This window comes from Mesoplodon bidens (genome assembly GCF_964165515.1).
Source record: "Mesoplodon bidens genome assembly, chromosome: 5".
Classification (NCBI taxonomy): domain Eukaryota; kingdom Metazoa; phylum Chordata; class Mammalia; order Artiodactyla; family Ziphiidae; genus Mesoplodon; species Mesoplodon bidens.
In genome coordinates this window covers 106015003-106032246 of record NC_138161.1, presented here as the reverse complement: position 1 = coordinate 106032246, position 17244 = coordinate 106015003, and the positions used below count along the sequence as shown (strand labels likewise).

The 17244-nt window shown below is 36.7% G+C and overlaps 1 long non-coding RNA gene and 1 pseudogene across 2 annotated transcripts in view; both read left to right on the top strand.

Moving 5' to 3' along the window:
* The first annotated feature begins 1160 nt into the window (after positions 1–1160).
* The window catches only part of LOC308617358, a 58054-nt gene continuing 41970 nt past the window's right edge, over positions 1161–17244 (top strand). Inside the window, exon 1 of the long non-coding RNA XR_014015858.1 lies at positions 1161–1323. This is a non-coding gene — a long non-coding RNA (uncharacterized lncRNA). The remainder of the gene's footprint in view (positions 1324–17244) is intronic.
* Positions 12377–15797, top strand: LOC308617522 (putative E3 ubiquitin-protein ligase HECTD2; annotated as a pseudogene). The gene is made up of 2 exons: positions 12377–12403; positions 14151–15797. The product of its transcript is annotated as a putative E3 ubiquitin-protein ligase HECTD2 (transcript).

The following is a 17244-nucleotide window of genomic DNA, read 5'->3' as shown; positions in this document are numbered from 1 at the left end:
GTTCTAGGAGTGATTTTTAGAGCCATCTCTGAATAGTTACTTTCATATTCTATTATATTCAACACACATTTACAACAACCTATTATCGAGATGGGCTATGAGGATTAAATCACAAAATTGATGTGTGAAGTGCCTAGCAGCATGCTCAGAACATAGGGGCTAATATGTGTGTTAAAATACATACCACTAAGGTAATAAATATTTAAGCAGATATCTTAGAAAATTCAGATAACATCAAACATAATAAAATCACCAGTCAGCTCCTGCCGCAAAAATAATCCCTGTTACCACTTTCCAATCATTATCCTACCTATCATTAAAATAATGATAGCTATGTAAATTATATTTTCTAACTATGTTGTGGATACTAAGATAGCTATCCCTGAGAAATGTTGTGTAAAGAGTACTGAATTAAAAGTGGGAGATTAAGGTTTTAGTCTAATTCTGCAGTGAACTAGCTTTCTGACCTTGAGAGATTCTCTCCATCTCCGTAGTTTCCATTTTCACCTCTATAAATGTGAAAGTAGAACTAGAAAATCACTAATGGCCATCTCCACTATAAATGAACATTAGAAATAAAGTTCTATTGTCCTCTTTTCTCTTTTTTCAACACATTCACCCTAGTATGCAGAGACATGGAAAGGATTAAATCAGTTAATGTGGTTGAAACTATTAAGAAGCAAAATTAATTCTCATGTACATTTACAATTTTGATAAATGATCACTTATGTATAGATATAAACACGCACGTGTGCACACACGTGTACAGACACAGACTACACACATATTACTGGTAGCACTAATTACCAATAGGTCATATGTAAGACCTGTCACAGTTTCAGCAATCAGGGAAGCTAAATCCACTTGGTCTCTTAACTTGTCAGTAAAAAATTGATGCGTTGTGCCTGCTCAAGCTCTGAGCTGAGGTCAAAGCACCCTTGAGGAGACAAGAAAAAAGAATAAGTGATTTACAGATAAGGCCAATAGCCTTGGCACCAAGAGCTTTTGTTTTCTCAGCTCTAGGCCCTGGGAGAGAAGTGTATCTCAGCGGGGCACAAAGTGTTCCTCAAACAATGTTAGACACACGCCAAACTGGAGACCAGCCAGGCTTCAGCTACAACGCTGAATTCCTGCTTGCTGCCCATGGGCACACACAAAAGGCGAGCCCAGGTTACCACAGCCTCCCAAGTAAGGACCAAAGCTGCTATTTTTCATCATTAAGCGAATAGGTCATTCTTCTTCCTTCTGTACTCTAATCAGTGGCAGTGAAACTGGACTGGAAAAAAAAGTGGGACAAAGAACAACTCCAAATTATGGACTTAGGTAAGAGTGAACTCCCTTCTCTCAACTGCTTCTATGTCAGGAAACTGCCAAATTTACTACTGATTCTCTGTGTCATCTTGAGTTATCTGTTTTTCTAAAAAGCTATATAAATATTAATATAGTAATTCTTCTCTGAATATGAAAGTAATGCTTATCATTGTAGATTTAGAAAATCAGAGGAGTCCAAGAAAGAAACTAAGAAGCTCTCATAATCTATAATCTAAAATATGGCTACAGTGACCATTTTCGTGTGTATTATTCTGACCATTTTCATCTATGTGTAGTGTATGTATATATAGCTCTACACACAAGTGAGTAGATGTGGAGAATCACTATTTTCCATAATTAGTAACACACAACACATAATGTTTTGTATTTTCTTCATTCAACAACACATCCTGGACATTTTTTCAGGCACTGAGTAAATTGTAAAATTGGGAAAACAGTATCGTTCAGGGTCATTATAAGTACTAAACAAATAAATGTAAAAGCCCCTACAATGGCACCTGACAGGTAGCAATCACTGATATAATGCTAATTCCATTAGACTCTAATAAACATGAAATGATTTTTCTGTTTAAAATACTCAAAACTATAGAGCAAAGCCATATCTTCAAAGAGAAGGAGAGTGTAAAAGTGTTTTGCTGAAGATCACAAGACTAAAAATCAGTGGCCTTTGAGTTATATGGTATTTCCTCCCGTCCCTTCCTAACGAGTGAGCTTGATTATATGTGAACAGAGTCCACTGGCACAGAAATCATTCGATACTAACACAGCCCATTCTATTGTCTGGCAGCTTTAGTCATTAGAAAATGCTACGTAATGTCAAGATCAAATTGTGTCTTTATATCAACCCGGTGATCCTAGTTCAAGGTGTTCAACAAAACAAAAAAGTTTTATTTCTTTTTTTTTGCTCAAGACAACTGTGCAGACAATGTAGGACAGTAATGTTAAGAACTGAATGTGTACTCCCCTGTGTTCTAATAGAGAGCACTCTTTTATCTTATGCTCAGGGTACTTTGCTTCTATTTCTGCAGTCTGATAGCTGCAAGTTATTTATTTATTTTCTAACATCTTTATTGGAGTATAATTGCTTTACAATGGTGTGTTAGTTTCTGCTTTATAACAAAGTGAATCAGTTATACATATACATATGTTCCCATATCTCTTCCCTCTTGCATCTCCCTCCCTCCCACCCTCCCTATCCCACCCCTCCAGGTGGTCACAAAGCACCAAGCTGATCTCCCTGTGCTATGCGGCTACTTCCCACTAGCTATCTATTTTACATTTGTTAGTGTATATATGTCCATGCCACTCTCTCACTTTGTCACAGCTTACCCTTCCCCCTCCCCATATCCTCAAGTCCATTCTCTACTAGGTCTATGTCTTTATTCCCGTCTTACCCCTACGTTCTTCATGACTTTTTTTTTCTTAAATTCCATATATATGTGTTAGCATACAGTATTTGTTTTTCTCTTTCTGACTTACTTCACTGTGTGTGACAGTCTCTAGGTCCATCCACCTCACTACAAATAACTCACTAACGTTTCTTTTTATGGCTGAGAAATATTCCATTGTATATATGTGCCACATCTTCTTTATCCATTCATCCAATGATGAACACTTAGGTTGCTTCCATCTCCTGGCTATTGTAAATAGAGCTGCAATGAACATTTTGGTACATGACTCTTTTTGAATTATGATTTTCTCTAGATATATGCCCAGTACTGGAATTGCTGGGTCGTATGGTAGCTCTATTTGTAGTTTTTAAGGACCCTCCATACTGTTCTCCATAGTGGCTGTATCAGTTTACATTCCCACCAGCAGTGCAAGAGTGTTCCCTTTTCTCCACACCCTCTCCAACATTTATTTTTTCTAGATTTTTTGATGATGTCTATTCTGACCAGTGTGAGATGATACCGCATTGTAGTTTTGATTTGCATTTCTCTAATGATTAATGATGTTGAGCATTCTTTCATGTGTTTGTTCACAAGCTGTATATCTTCTGTGGAGAAATGTCTATTTAGGTCTTCTGTCTATTTTTGGATTGGGTTGTTTGTTTTTTTGTTATTGAGCTGCATGAGCTGCTTGTAAATTTTGGAGATTAATGCTTTGTCAGTTGCTTCATTTGCAAATATTTTCTCCCATTCTGAGGGTTGTCTTTTGGTCTTGTTTATAGTTTCCTTTGCGGTGCAAAAGCTTTTAAGTTTCATGAGGTCCCCTTTGTTTATTTTTGTTTTTATTTCCATTTCTCTAAGAGGTGGGTCAAAAAGGATGTTGCTGTGATTTATGTCATAGAGTGTTCTGCCTATGTTTTCTTCTAAGAGTTTTATAGTGTCTGGCCTTATATTTAGGTTTTTAATCATTTGGAGTTTATTTTTGTGTATGGTGTTAGGGAGTGTTCTAATTTCATTCTTTTACATATAGCTGTCCAGTTTTCCCAGCACTACTTATTGAAGAGGCTGTTTTTTCTCTATTGTACATTCTTGCATCCTTTATCAAAAGTAAGGTAACCATATGTGCAGGGGTTTAACTCTGGGCTTTCTATCCTGTTCCATTGATCTATATTTCTGTTTTTGTGCCAGTACCATACTGTCTTGAATACTGTAGCTTTGTAGTATAGTCTGAAGTCTGGGAGCCTGATTCCTCCAGCTCCATTTTTCTTTCTCAAGGTTGCTTTGGCTATTCAGGGTCTTTGGTGTTTCCATACAAATTGTGAAATTTTTTGTTCTAGTTCTGTGAAAAATGCCATTGGTAGTTTGATAGGGATTGCATTGAATCTGTAGATTGCTTTGGGTAATATAGTCATTTTCACAGTATTGATTCTTCCAATCCAAGAACATGGTATATGTCTCCATCTGTTTGTGTCATCTTTGATTTCCTTCATCAGTGTCTTATAGTTTTCTAAGTATAGTTCTTTTACCTCCTTAGGTAGGTTTATTCCTAGATATTTTATTATTTTTGTTGCAGTGGTAAATGGGAGTGCTTCCTTAATTTCTCTTTCAGATATTTCATCATTTATGTATAGGAATGAAAGAGATTTCTGTGCATTAATTTTGTATCCTGCTACTTTACCATATTCATGGGTTAGCTCTAGTAGTTTTCTGGTAGCATCTTTAGGATTCTCTATGTATTGTATCATGTCATATGCAGACAGAACAGCTTCTTCTTTTCTGATTTGAATTCCATTTATTTCCTTTTCTTCTCTGATTGACGTGGCTAAGACTTCCAAAATTATGTTGAATAATAGGGGTGAGAGTGGACAACCTTGTATTCTTCCTCATCTTAGGGTAAATGGTTTCACTTTTTGACCATTGAGAACGAAGTTGGCTGTGGGTTTGTCATATATGGCCTTTATTACATTGATGTAGGTTCCCTCTATGCCCACTTTCTGGAATGTTTTTATCATCAATGGGTGTTGAATTTTGTTGAAAGCTTTTTCTTCATCTATTGAAATGATTATATGTTTTTTCTCCTTCAATTTGTTAATATGGTGTATCACATTGACTGATTTGCATATATTGAAGAATTCTTGTATTCCTGGGATAAACACCACTTGATCATGGTTTATGATCCTTTTAATGTGCTGTTGGATTCTGTTTGCTAGTATTTTGCTGAAGATTTTTGCATCTATATTCATCAGTGAAGTTGACATGTAGTTTTCTTTCTTTGTGACATCTTTTTCTGGTTTTGGTATGAGGATGATGGTGGCCTCATGGAGTGAGTTTGGGAGTGTTCCTCACTCTGCTATATTTTTGAAGAGTTTGAGAAGGATAGGTGTGAGCTCTTCTCTGAATGTTTAATAGAATTCTCCTGTGAAGCCATCTGGTCCTGGGCTTTTGTTGGAAGATTTAATCACAGTCTCAATTTCAGTATTTGTGATTGGTCTGTTTATATAATCTATTTCTTCATGGTTCAATCTCAGAAGGTTGTGCTTTTCTAAGAATTTTTCCATTTCTTCCAGGTTGTCCATTTTATTGGCAAATAGTTGCCTGTAGTAATCTCTCCTGATCCTTTGTATATCTGCAGTGTCAGTTGTTACTTCTCCTTTTTCATTTCTAATTCTATTGATTTGAGTCTTCTCCCTTCTATTCTTGATAAGTCTGGCTAATTGTTTGTCAATTTTTTTTATCTTCTCAAAGATCAGATTTTAGTTTTATTGATGTTTGCTATTGTTTCCTTCATTTCTTTTTCATTTATTTCTGATCTGATCTTTATAATTTCTTTCCTTCTGCTAACTTTGGGGTTCTTTTGGTTCTTCTTTCTCTGATTGCTTCAGATGTAACTTTAGATTGTTCATTTGAGATGTTTCTTCCTTCTTGAGGTAGGATTGTATTGCTATAAACTTTCCTCTTAGAACTGCTTTTGCTGCATCCCATAGGTTTTGGGTCATCGTGTTTTCATTGTCATTTTTTTGTAAGTATTTTTTGATTTCCTTTTTGGTTTCTCAAGTGATCTCTTGGTTATTAAGTAGTGTATAGTTTAGCCTCCATATGTTTGTATTTCTTACAGATATTTTCCTGTAATTGATATCTAGTCTTATAGCATTGTGGTCAGAAAAGTTACTTGATACAATTTCAATTTTCTTAAATTTAGCAAGGCTTGGTTTGTCACCCAAGATATAATCTATCCTAGAGAATGTTCCATGCGCACTTGAGAAGAAAGTGTCCTCTGTTGTATTTGGATTGAATGTCCTATAAATAGCAATTAAGTCCATCTTGTTAATGTATCATTTAAAGCTTGTGTTTCCTTATTTATTTTCATTTTGGATGATATGTCCATTGGTGAAAGTGCGGTGTTAAAGTCACTTACCATGATTGTGTTACTGTTGATTTCCCATTTTATGGTTGTTAGCATCTGCCATATATACTTAGGTGCTCCCATGTTGGGTGCATAAATATTTACAATTGTTATATCTTCTTCTTGGATTCATCCCTTCATCATTCTATAGTTTCCTTCTTTGTCTCTTGTAATAGTCTTTATTTTATAGTCTATTTTGTCTGATATGAGAATTGCTACCTCAGCTTTCTTTTGATTTCCATTTGCATGGAATATCTTTCTCCATCCCCTCACTTTCAGTCTGTATGTGTCCCTAGGTCTGAAGTGGGTCTCTTGTAGACAGCATATATATGGGTCTTGTTTTTGTATCCATTCAGCCAGTCTATGTCTTTTTGTTGGAGCATCTAATCCACTTACATTTAAGGTAATTATCGATATGTATGTTCCTATTACCATTTTCTTAATTGTTTTGGGTTTGTTATTTTATGTCTATTCCTTCTCTTGTGTTTCCTTCTTAGAGAAGTTCCTTGAACATTTGTTGTAAAGCTGGTTTGGTGGTGCTGAATTCTCTCAGCTTTTGCTTGTCTGTAAACGTTTTAATTTCTCCATCAAATCTGAATGAGATCCTTTCTAGGTAGAGTAATCTTGGTCGTAGGTTTTTCTCCTTCATCAGTTTAAATATGTCCTGCCAGTCCCTTCTGGCTTGCAGAGTTTCTGCTGAAAGATCAGCTGTTAACCTTATGGGGATTCCCTTGTATGTTATTTGTTGTTTTTCCCTTGCTGTTTTTAATATTTTTTCTTTGTATTTAATTATTGATAGTTTGATTAATATGTGTCTTGGTGTGTTTCTCCTTGGATTTATCCTGTATGGTACTCTCTGCACTTCCATGATTTGATTGACTCTTTCCTTTCCCATAATAGGGAATTTTTCAACTATAATCTCTTCAAATATTTTCTCAGTCCCTTTAGTTTTCTTCTTCTGGGACCCCTATAATTTGCATGTTGGTGCATTTAATATTGTACCAGATGTTTCTGAGACTGTCCTCAATTCTTTTCATTCCTTTTTCTTTATTCTGCTCTGCAGTAGTTATTTCCATTATTTTTTCTTCCTGGTCACATAACCGTTCTCCTGCCTCAGTTATTCTGCTATTGGTTCCTTCTAGAGAATTTTTTATTTCATATATTGTGTTGTTAACCATTGCTTGTTTGCTCTTTAGTTTTTGTAGGTCCTTGTTAAAAGTTTCTTGAATTTTCTCCTTTCTATTTCCAAGGTTTTGTATCATCTTTACTATCATTACTCTGAATTCTTTTTCAGGGAGACTGCCTTTTTCCTCTTCATTTTTTTGTTCTGGTGTGTTTTTACCTTGCTAATTCATCTGCTGTGTGTTTATCTCTCTTCTCATTTTGCTTAACTTACTGTGTTTGGGGTCTCCTTTTTGCAGGCTACAAGTTCGTAGTTCTCGTTGTTTTTGGTGTCTGCCTCCAGTGGGTAAGGTTGGTGCAGTGGGCTGTGTAGGTTTCCTGGTGGAGGGGATTAGTTCCTGTGTTCTGGTAGTTGAGGCTGGATCTTGCCTTTCTGGTGGGCAGGTGGTGTGTTTTGGGCTGTCTGTAACCTTTTATGATTTTAGGCATCCTCTCTGATAATGAGTGTGGTTGCATTCCTGTCTTGCTAGTTGTATGGCATAGGTTGTCCAGCACTGCAGCTTGCTGGTCATTGAGTGGAGCTGGGTCTTAGCACTGAGGTGGCAATCTCTGGGAGAGCTGTCACTGTTTGATATTATGTGGAGCCAGGAGGTCTCTGGTGCACCAGTGTCCTGAACTCAGCTCTCCCACCTCAGACGCACAGGCCTGACACATGGCCAGAGCACCAAAACCCTGTCATCCACATGTCTCAGAAGAAAATGGAGAAAAAAAGAAAGAAAGAAAAAAAAGAAAAGAAAATATTTAAATAAAAAAGTTAAAAAATATTAAAAATTAAAAAAATTAAAATGTAATTTAAGAAAAGAGAAAAAGAGAAAGAAAGAAGAGAGCAACCAAACCAAAAAAGAAATCCACCAATGATAACAAGTGCTAAAAACTATATTGAAAAAATCAGACAGAGAGACACCTCAGACAAATCACACAAAGAAGCATACACATCACACTCAGAAAAAGGGAAAAAGGAAAATATATATATAGATATCTACATTTAAAGAAATGGAAGAGAGCAACCAAATCAATAAACAAATCTACCAATGACAATAAACTCTAAATACTAAACTAAGATATACATAAAACCAGAAACAAATTAGATGCAGAAAGCAAACCCCAAGTCTACAGTTTCTCCCAAAGTTCACGACCTCAATTTTCAGATGATGTGTTGTCTATATTCAGGTATTCCACAGATGCAGGGTACATCATGTTGATTGTGGAGTTTTAACCCGCTCCTCCTGAGGCTGCTGGGAGAAATTTCCCTTTCTCTTCTTTGTTTGCACAGGTCCTGGGGTTCAGCTTTAGATTTGGCCCTGCCTCTGCATGTAGCTCGCCTGAGGGCATCTGTTCTTTGTTCAGACAAGATGGGGTTAAAGTAGCAACTGACTAGGGAGCTCTGGCCCACTCAGGCCACGGGTAGGGAGGGTTACAGAATGCAGGGCAAGTCTGTGGTGGCCTAGACATTGCAACAGCCTGAGGCGTGTCGTGTGTTCTCCCAGGGAAGTTGTCTGTTGATCACAGTACCCTGGCAGTGGAAGTCTGTACAGCTCCCAGGAGGGGAGGTGTGGATAGTGATCTGTGCTTGCACACAAGCTTCTTGGTGGCTGCAGCAGGAGCCTTAGTGTTTCATGCCCGTCTCTGGTGTCCCCACTGATAACTGTGGCTTGCACCTGTCTCTGGAGCTCGTTTAGGTGGTGCTCTGAATCCCCTCTCCTCGAGCACCCTGAAACAGTTTTCTCTTTCCTCTTAGGCAGGTCCAGACTTCTTCCCAGTCTCCCTCCCAGCTAGCTGTGGCACACTAGCCACCTTCAGGCTGTGTTCACGCAGCCAACCCCAGTCCTCTCTCTGGGATCTGACCTCTGAAGCCAGAGCCTCAGCTCCGAGCCACTACCTATCCAGCGGGTGAGCAGACAAGCCTCTCACGCTGGTGAGTGCTGCTCAGCACTGACCCTCTGTGCGGGTATTTCTCCACTTTGCCCTCTGCACCCCTATTGCTGTACTCTCCTCCATGGCTCTGAAGCTTCCCCCTCCCCCCCACCACACCCCATCTCTGCCAGTGAAGGGGCTTCCTGGGGCATGGAAACCTTTCTCCTTCACAGCTCTCTCCCAGAGGTGCATGTCCCATCCTTATTCTTTTGTCTCTGTTTTTCTTTTGCCCTACCCAGGTACGTGGGGAGTTTCTTGCCTTTTGGGAAGTCTGAGGTCTTCTGCCAGCATTCAGTAGGCATTCTGTAGGAGTTGTTCCACATGTAGATGTATTTCTGATGTATTTGTGGGGAGGAAGGTGATCTCCACTTTTTACTCCTCTGTTATTTTGATGGTCTCTGCAAGATATAATTTGAAGGTAGAGGCAATGGGATTTCCTTACAAAATGAATATAGGTTATTAAATGAAGAAAACAATCAGTAATGTCTCCAAGGTTTTTGTTTGTTTGTTTGTTTGTTTTTGCCTGACTAAATGGAGAGACAGAATTGCTATCAATTGAGAAGGAGGACACAGAAGTTGGAGCAAGTTTGGGGCATAGAAGTAGCAGTTCATTTGAACAGGTGAAGGGTGAGATGCTATAAATTATCCAAATGGAGATGTTGAGGACACAGTCGGGTATACAGAGCCAGAACTTGTGAAACAAATTTGGTAACCATCAGCATAAAGTTGTCATTTAAACCTATGAGACTAGATGAGATCATTAAGGGAGTGAGTGAAGATAGAGAAGAGAAGATCAAGGACTGAGCCCTGGGTTCTTCCATGTTATCAATCTGGAAAAGAGGAAGCCCAGGTAATGACACTGAGCAAGAGTAACCTATGAGCTACAAGGAAAACCAAGATATAGAAATGTGAGTATTATTAAGGAATATGTAGTTAATATTCTCTTTGGGAACATTGACATGCTTTTTTTTAGCCATTTTGTAAATATTTTTATTATGAGCAGAGAGCTATGGTTTTTGTTTTACAAGAAAGAGCATAAACTATGAAGGCCAAGATCCTGAATAAAATTGAAAAAATTTACCTCTAACCAACTATGTGATGCTGGTCAAGTGCTGTATATGTCTTTAACCCTCCATTTTTCATCTGCAAAACATAATGGATATGTAAAATGTGTGCAAATAAGAAACTTTACTTTTATCAATTTGACATAAAATATCCTATATCTTTTATTTCCCCTACATGCTATGAATAATTCCAATATTTCTTCATATTTTGACTTGCTTGTTGTAGAAGGAAAAATTATATAATTAGTATGTTTTATAATTTCATAATACATGTTTAACTTCTAGGGAAACTGTGCTTTCTCTTATTTAACAGCAAAAACTGTTTTGGTTCTTTACCCAAAGCCTTACATTTTCAATTCTTAACTGTTCTGGCATATAGTAATTTGTATAGTTTGTAACAGGTCTTTCTCTTTTTTTTTTTTTTTTTTGCTGTACGCGGGCCTCTCACTGCTGTGGCCTCTCCCGTTGCGGAGCACAGGCTCCGGACACACAGGCTCCACGGCCATGGCTCGCGGGCCCAGCCGCTGCGCGGCATGTGGGATCTTCCGGGATAGGGGCACGAACCCGTGTCCCCTGCATCGGCAGGCGGACTCTCAACCACTGCGCCACCAGGGAAGCCCGGTCTTTCTCTTTTGTTTCAAACAGAAATAAACTATTGTTGTGAAATATTTACAGACCTAGATTTCTTAATTTCTCAAAGTCCAATTGTGTACTAACATTCTGTTAATCACTGAGCTTTAGAAGAGTGCTTCCCCAGGAAGGAAAACATAAAACACCAGAGGCATGAGATCTGAAATCTTTTTATATCAACACCCAGTGTTTAGATCTGGTTCTGTTTAACATTTGCTTGGTAGAATCCGATATCCTAGAAGAGTAGGTAGTCAACTCCTTCCCTTTTCCTCTCTCTACCTCCATGTCCTACATAAACAAAGCCAATATATTTCCTTCAAATCTTGTATGTTGGAGCTTTACCCATCCCTTAATGTCTAACAAAAATACCACTCTTTCTATAAAAACGTTCTCATCTCAATCATTTGGAAATTTCTGATTACCACCATTTTATAATTGTTATTATTTTCAATGGGGATATATGTATAATTATTTTTATAAATAGATTTTCTTGGACCATTTTATTAGATACTCAAGGATAGAGACTAGGCTTTATGTATACATTTACCTCATATAATTTAAATTTATTGGTTACTCAAATATATAGGTTGATACAACAATAACAGAATACACTTTTTTTTTTTTTTTTTGCAGTATGCGGGCCTCTCACTGTTGTGGCCTCTCCCGTTGTGGAGTACAGGATACGAACATGCATGTTCAGCGGCCATGGCTCATGGGCCCAGCCGCTCCATGGCATGTGGGATCTTCCTGGACTGGGGCCTGAATCTGTGTCCCCAGCATTGGCAAGCAGACTCTCAACCACTGTGCCACCAGGGAAGCCCAGAATCCACTTTTTTAAAAAACACTATGGAATATTCACTAAGATAAACTATATCCTGGGTCATAAAATAAACCTTAACAAATGTAAGATACTTGTAATTTTTATAGTATGTTCTATGAAAATAATAGACTCAAACTAGAAATTAGTCTAGTCTCTAAAAAAGTCTCTATACTTGGAAATAGCCTAAATAATCCTTGAGTCAAGGAAGAAATCTCAATGTAAATTAAAAATTCATAGAACTAAATAAAAATGCAAATACAACATATTAAAATATGTGAGATTCACCTAAAACCTCTACTCAATAATGTAAAAAAAAATTTTAAAGAATAACAAAAACATAGGAAAAGAATAACAAAATATACCCAAAGCAAAAATAAGGAAGAAATAATAAAAACACAAGTAGAAATCAATGCAATTGAAAACAGGAAAACAATAGAGAAAATCAATGAAAAAGAAGTTGTATCTTTGGGAAAAAATAAAATTGATAATGCTCTACTAAGACTGACAAAGAAAGCAACTAACAAAGACATAAATTACTAATATTAAGAATGAAACAGAAACACCACTACAGATCTTGTAGTCATTAAATGCATAAGAGGAGACTCCTACAAACAATTCTGCAATTAAATTCAATTTAGAAGAAATGGACAAATTCCTCAAAACCTACAAAGTACTAAGGCTCAGTAAAGATGAAATAGTCAAATGAAATAATCTTATTACCTTTAAAAAAATTGAATTTGTAATTTAAAAGCTCTCCAAAAAGAAACCAGACCCAGATGTTTCACTGAAGATTTCTACCAAACAGTTAAAGAATACAATAATTTTATATAATCTCTTCCAGAATATAAAAGTGTGTAAAACATTTTCCAACACATTCTATAAGACTAGTATCAACATGATATCAAAACCAGACAAGGACAGTACAAAATAAAAAGGAAAGAAAGAGGAAAAACATCTATAGGCCAGTATCTCCATGAGCTTACAAATAAAACCTGTCAACAAAATATTAGAAAATTGAATCCAGAAAAGTATTAAAAAATACATCATTACCAAGTGAAATCTATAACAGGTATGGAGGACTGCTTCAACATTTGAAAATCAATCAATTTAATTCACCATATCTATAAGCTGAAAAAGAAAAATCAAGTGAGATATCAATTGACAAAGAAAAAGCATTTTAGAAAATCCAACATTAATTCATGATAAAAATTCTAAGCATATTAGTAATAAAGTGGAATTACCTCAACCTGATGAAGAACATCTACCAAAATTTCTGGCTATCACCATGCATCAAGAGTGAAAGACTGCCTTCAACATAGATCACATGCTGGGCCACAAAGCAAACCTTGGTAGATTTAAGAAAATTGAAATCATATGAAGCATCTTTTATGACCACAACACTATGATATTAAAAATCAACTACAAGAAAAAGAAAAAAAACAGAAAAAACACAACCACATGGAGGCTGAACAATATGTTACTAAACAGCCAATGGATCACTGAAGAAATCAAAGAGGAAATTAAAAAAAAAAAGTAGAGACAAATGAAAATGAAAACAAGATGATCTAAAACCTATGGGGCACAGTAAAAGCAGTTCTAAGAGGGAAGTTTATAGTGATACAAGCTTACCTTAGGAACAAGAAAAATCTCAAATGAACAACCTAAACTTACACTGAAAGCAAGTAGAGAAAGAAGAACAAACAAAGCCCCGTTAGTAGAAGGAAAGAAATCATAAAGATCAGAGCAGAAATAAATGAAAGACAGACTAAAAAAAAATCACTGAACCCCAAAACTGATTGTTTGAAAAGATAAATAAAATTGATAAACCTTTAGCCAGAATCATCAAAAAAATGGAGAGGGCCCAAATCAATAAAATCAGAATTGAAAAAAAAGTTACTACAACCAGCACCACAGAAATACAGAAAATCATAAGAGACTATTATGATCAACTATACACTGATAGAACAGGAAACCTAAAAGAAATGGACAACTTCTTAGAAAGGTACAATCTACTAAGACTGAATCAGAAAGAAATAGAAAGTATGAACAGACCAATTACCAGGACTGAAATTGAATCAGTAATTAAAAAACTCCCAAAAAGCAAAAGTCCAGGATCATATATATATATATATATATATATATATATATATATATATATATATATATATAACTGAATCACTTGGAATCACTTTGCTGGACACCTGATAGTAACACAATATTGTAAATCAAATATACTTCAAGTAAAATAAATTAATTAAAAACAGAGTGAGTTATCTGGGTTCTTCAGTGGAGTTAGTGCCTGACTCTGAGAGGGCTCACGCTAAGGAGTACTTTCCAGAACTTCTGCTGTCAGTGTCCTTGTCCTCAAGGTAAGACAGAGCCACCCTCCGCCTCTGCAGGAAACCCTCCAATACTAGCAGCCTCAAGACATTCAGAAGACAGTATTAAAGGGAATCATTAACAGCCTGTTACAAGAATGGAAAAGTCCACGAACAAAAGATTATCTTAGTGCATATTTTATAATTTTACAATTTAATTTATACTTTTACAATTTAATAACACACCTACATATGTCATCTATGCTCACTTGCTACGACAGATAGCTATGTTAGTGGAAGCTGACCATCATTTCCTAGTTCACTGGTTTAAAAAATTATCCCAGAAGATGTTCAAACAATTGGTAGAGAGATTGCTGCAGTTTATTTCTTTACACCTGTTTCCTGCAAAGCCTGAAGAATTTCCACCTATATCAAAGTGTTTCTGGTAGATCCCATCATCATCTAAAGTGTTGGCTTTACTTAATACTGCAAACAATTTGGTTCTTCCTCCCCTTATTCCTTATACTGATTTCTATAATTCTATATTGGATCATATTGATCTTATGGAAGAATACCACACCTGGCAGAGCTTTGGAAGTTCTCACAGCAAAGTCTTGTGGATAAAGTATCTAGAAGAGAGAGACCTGATATGAATATGTTATTTCTAAATATGAAAGTAATGTGGAAATATCTGGTCAGCGATTCTCTTGATGAGTTAACCCAATAAAGAGCAGACTTGAAAAAGAAGTTGAAACTTACCTTTTTAGGGGAAGCTGGTTTGTGTATGGGCGGCTTGACTAAAGAATGGTTCCTTCTTCTAATTCGCCAAATTCTTCATCCAGATTATTGCATGTTTATGTATCATAAGGATTCATACTGCCATTGGTTTAGCAGCTTTAAATGTGACAACTATTCTGAATTCTGATTGGTTGGAATTCTTATAGGACTAGCTGTTTATAACAGCATTGTTTTGGATATTTGTTTCAGCCCCTGCTACTACAAGAAATTATTGAGCCCTCCCGTCATTCCTAATGACCAAAATCCACCAGTAGGCACCTGCAGTGTTACCACTGACGACCTGTGTCAAATTATGCCTTAGTTGGCCCATGAATTAAGTGAAATCCTGTCATATGAAGGCAATGTTGAAGAAGATTTCTATTCAACATTTCAGGTGTTTCAAGAAGAATTCGGAATAATTAAGTCCTATAATTTAAAGCCAGGTGGTGATAAAATTCCAGTTACCAATCAAAATAGGAAAGAATATGTACAGCTTTATATTGACTTTCTTCTCAACAAATCCATCTATAAGCAGTTTGCTGCATTTTATTATGGACTTCACATTGTGTGTGCTTCACATTCCCTAATGCTGCTTCATCAAGAAGAGGTTTAAATTCTGGTCTGTGGAAGTCCTGACCTGGATATGCATGCCCTGCAGAGAAGTACTCAGTATGATGGCTATGAGAAAACTGACTTGACTATACAATACTTTTGGGATGTTGTGCTTGGATTTCCTCTTGATCTTCAAAAGAAGTTGCTACATTTTACCACAGGAAGTGACAGAGTACAGTAGGAGGAATGGCTGATTTGAACTTTAAAATCTCAAAGAATGAAAATTCTACTAACTTGTTGCCTGTGGCCCAAACTTGCTTCAGTCAACTTTGCCTTCCCACCTACAAGAACAAAAAGGACCCGAAACAGAAATTGATTATTGGAATTTCAAATTCAGAAGGTTTTGGACTTGAGTAACTTAGAAGACTTGAAATATATTTTATATGTAGCATTCACTTCCCTCTTATTGTGCCTTTAAGCTTTTCATGTTTCTGTCTCAAAACAGCTTGACAGGGCTTTCCTGGTGGCGCAGTGGTTGAGAGTCCACCTGCCGATGCAGGGGACACGGGTTCGTGCCCCGGTCCAGGAGGATCCCACATGCAGCGAAGCAGCTGGGCCCGTGAGCCACGGCTGCTGGGCCTGTGCATCCGGAGCCTGTGCTCCGCAACGGGAGAGACCAAAAGAGTGAGAGGCCTGCGTACCGCAAAAAAAAAAAAAAAAAGAAAAGAAAAAAAAACAACTTGACAAATCTCACCAACTTTAAAATACTGATTTTTAAAAAATCAAATATGAAGTATGTTCAGTAGAGGCATGGTTTTCTAAAAATACGACACTGCTTGGGTGAGAAAAAGACCAGATGGTAGAGATAGGTGTGGGTCCAGTCCTTCTTTTTTATAGCACTTTATCATTCTTCATAAGTAGTTTGTCGCAGGTGTTCCACTGGGAAACATCATGCAGTAGAGAATGCACTGATGACAGAGTGGAGACCAGTGGCAGCTTGTGTGCTGTTAGCACACCGTAGCAAAACAGACAGCTGCATTATCATAAATGTAAGGCATGTAGCCATATTTTCATATAGCAGTTAAACGACAGTATAATTACAAAGGCAATTTACAGGTTTTTTTGATATACTGGCTTTCGTCCTCTAAGATTCTTTTCAACCATTGCTGAAAAGCATGTAAATAACTACATAATAGCCTGAGAATAATGGGATTTTGATAGTGCCATTTATTGCTAAAGATTTATTTTTATAAAGTAAATTCAGGGGTTTAGATGTGTATACAGCTTTTACAAATCAATAAAGATGATTGTACAAGGGTGTAAAAAAACAGAGTGAAAAACTGAATATATTCCCTCTAAAATTGAGATAAGTTGAGGATGTCTGTACTCACTACTCTTACTAAACTAGAAGTTCTAGATAGTGCAATAGGGTGAGAAAAACATTAAAGAAATAAATTGGCCCTATTTCCATATGATATGATTGTTTACATAGAAAATCTCAAGGAATATACAAAAAAATTCTTATAACTATTAAGAGATTTCAACACTGTTGCAAGATTCATGAGTGACACATAAAAATCAATTATATTTGTATATACTAAGAAGCAATCCCACTACTGGTTATATACCCAGAGAAAACCATAATTCAAAAAGATACATGCACCCCAATGTTCATTGCAGCAATATTTACAATAGCCAGGTCAGGGAAGCAACCTGAATGCCCATCAACAGATGAATGGATAAAGAAGATGTGGTACATATATATACAATGGAATATTACTCAGCCATAAAAAGGAATGAAATGGGGTCATTTATAGAGATATGGATGGACATAGAGACTGTCATACAGAGTGAAGTAAGTCAG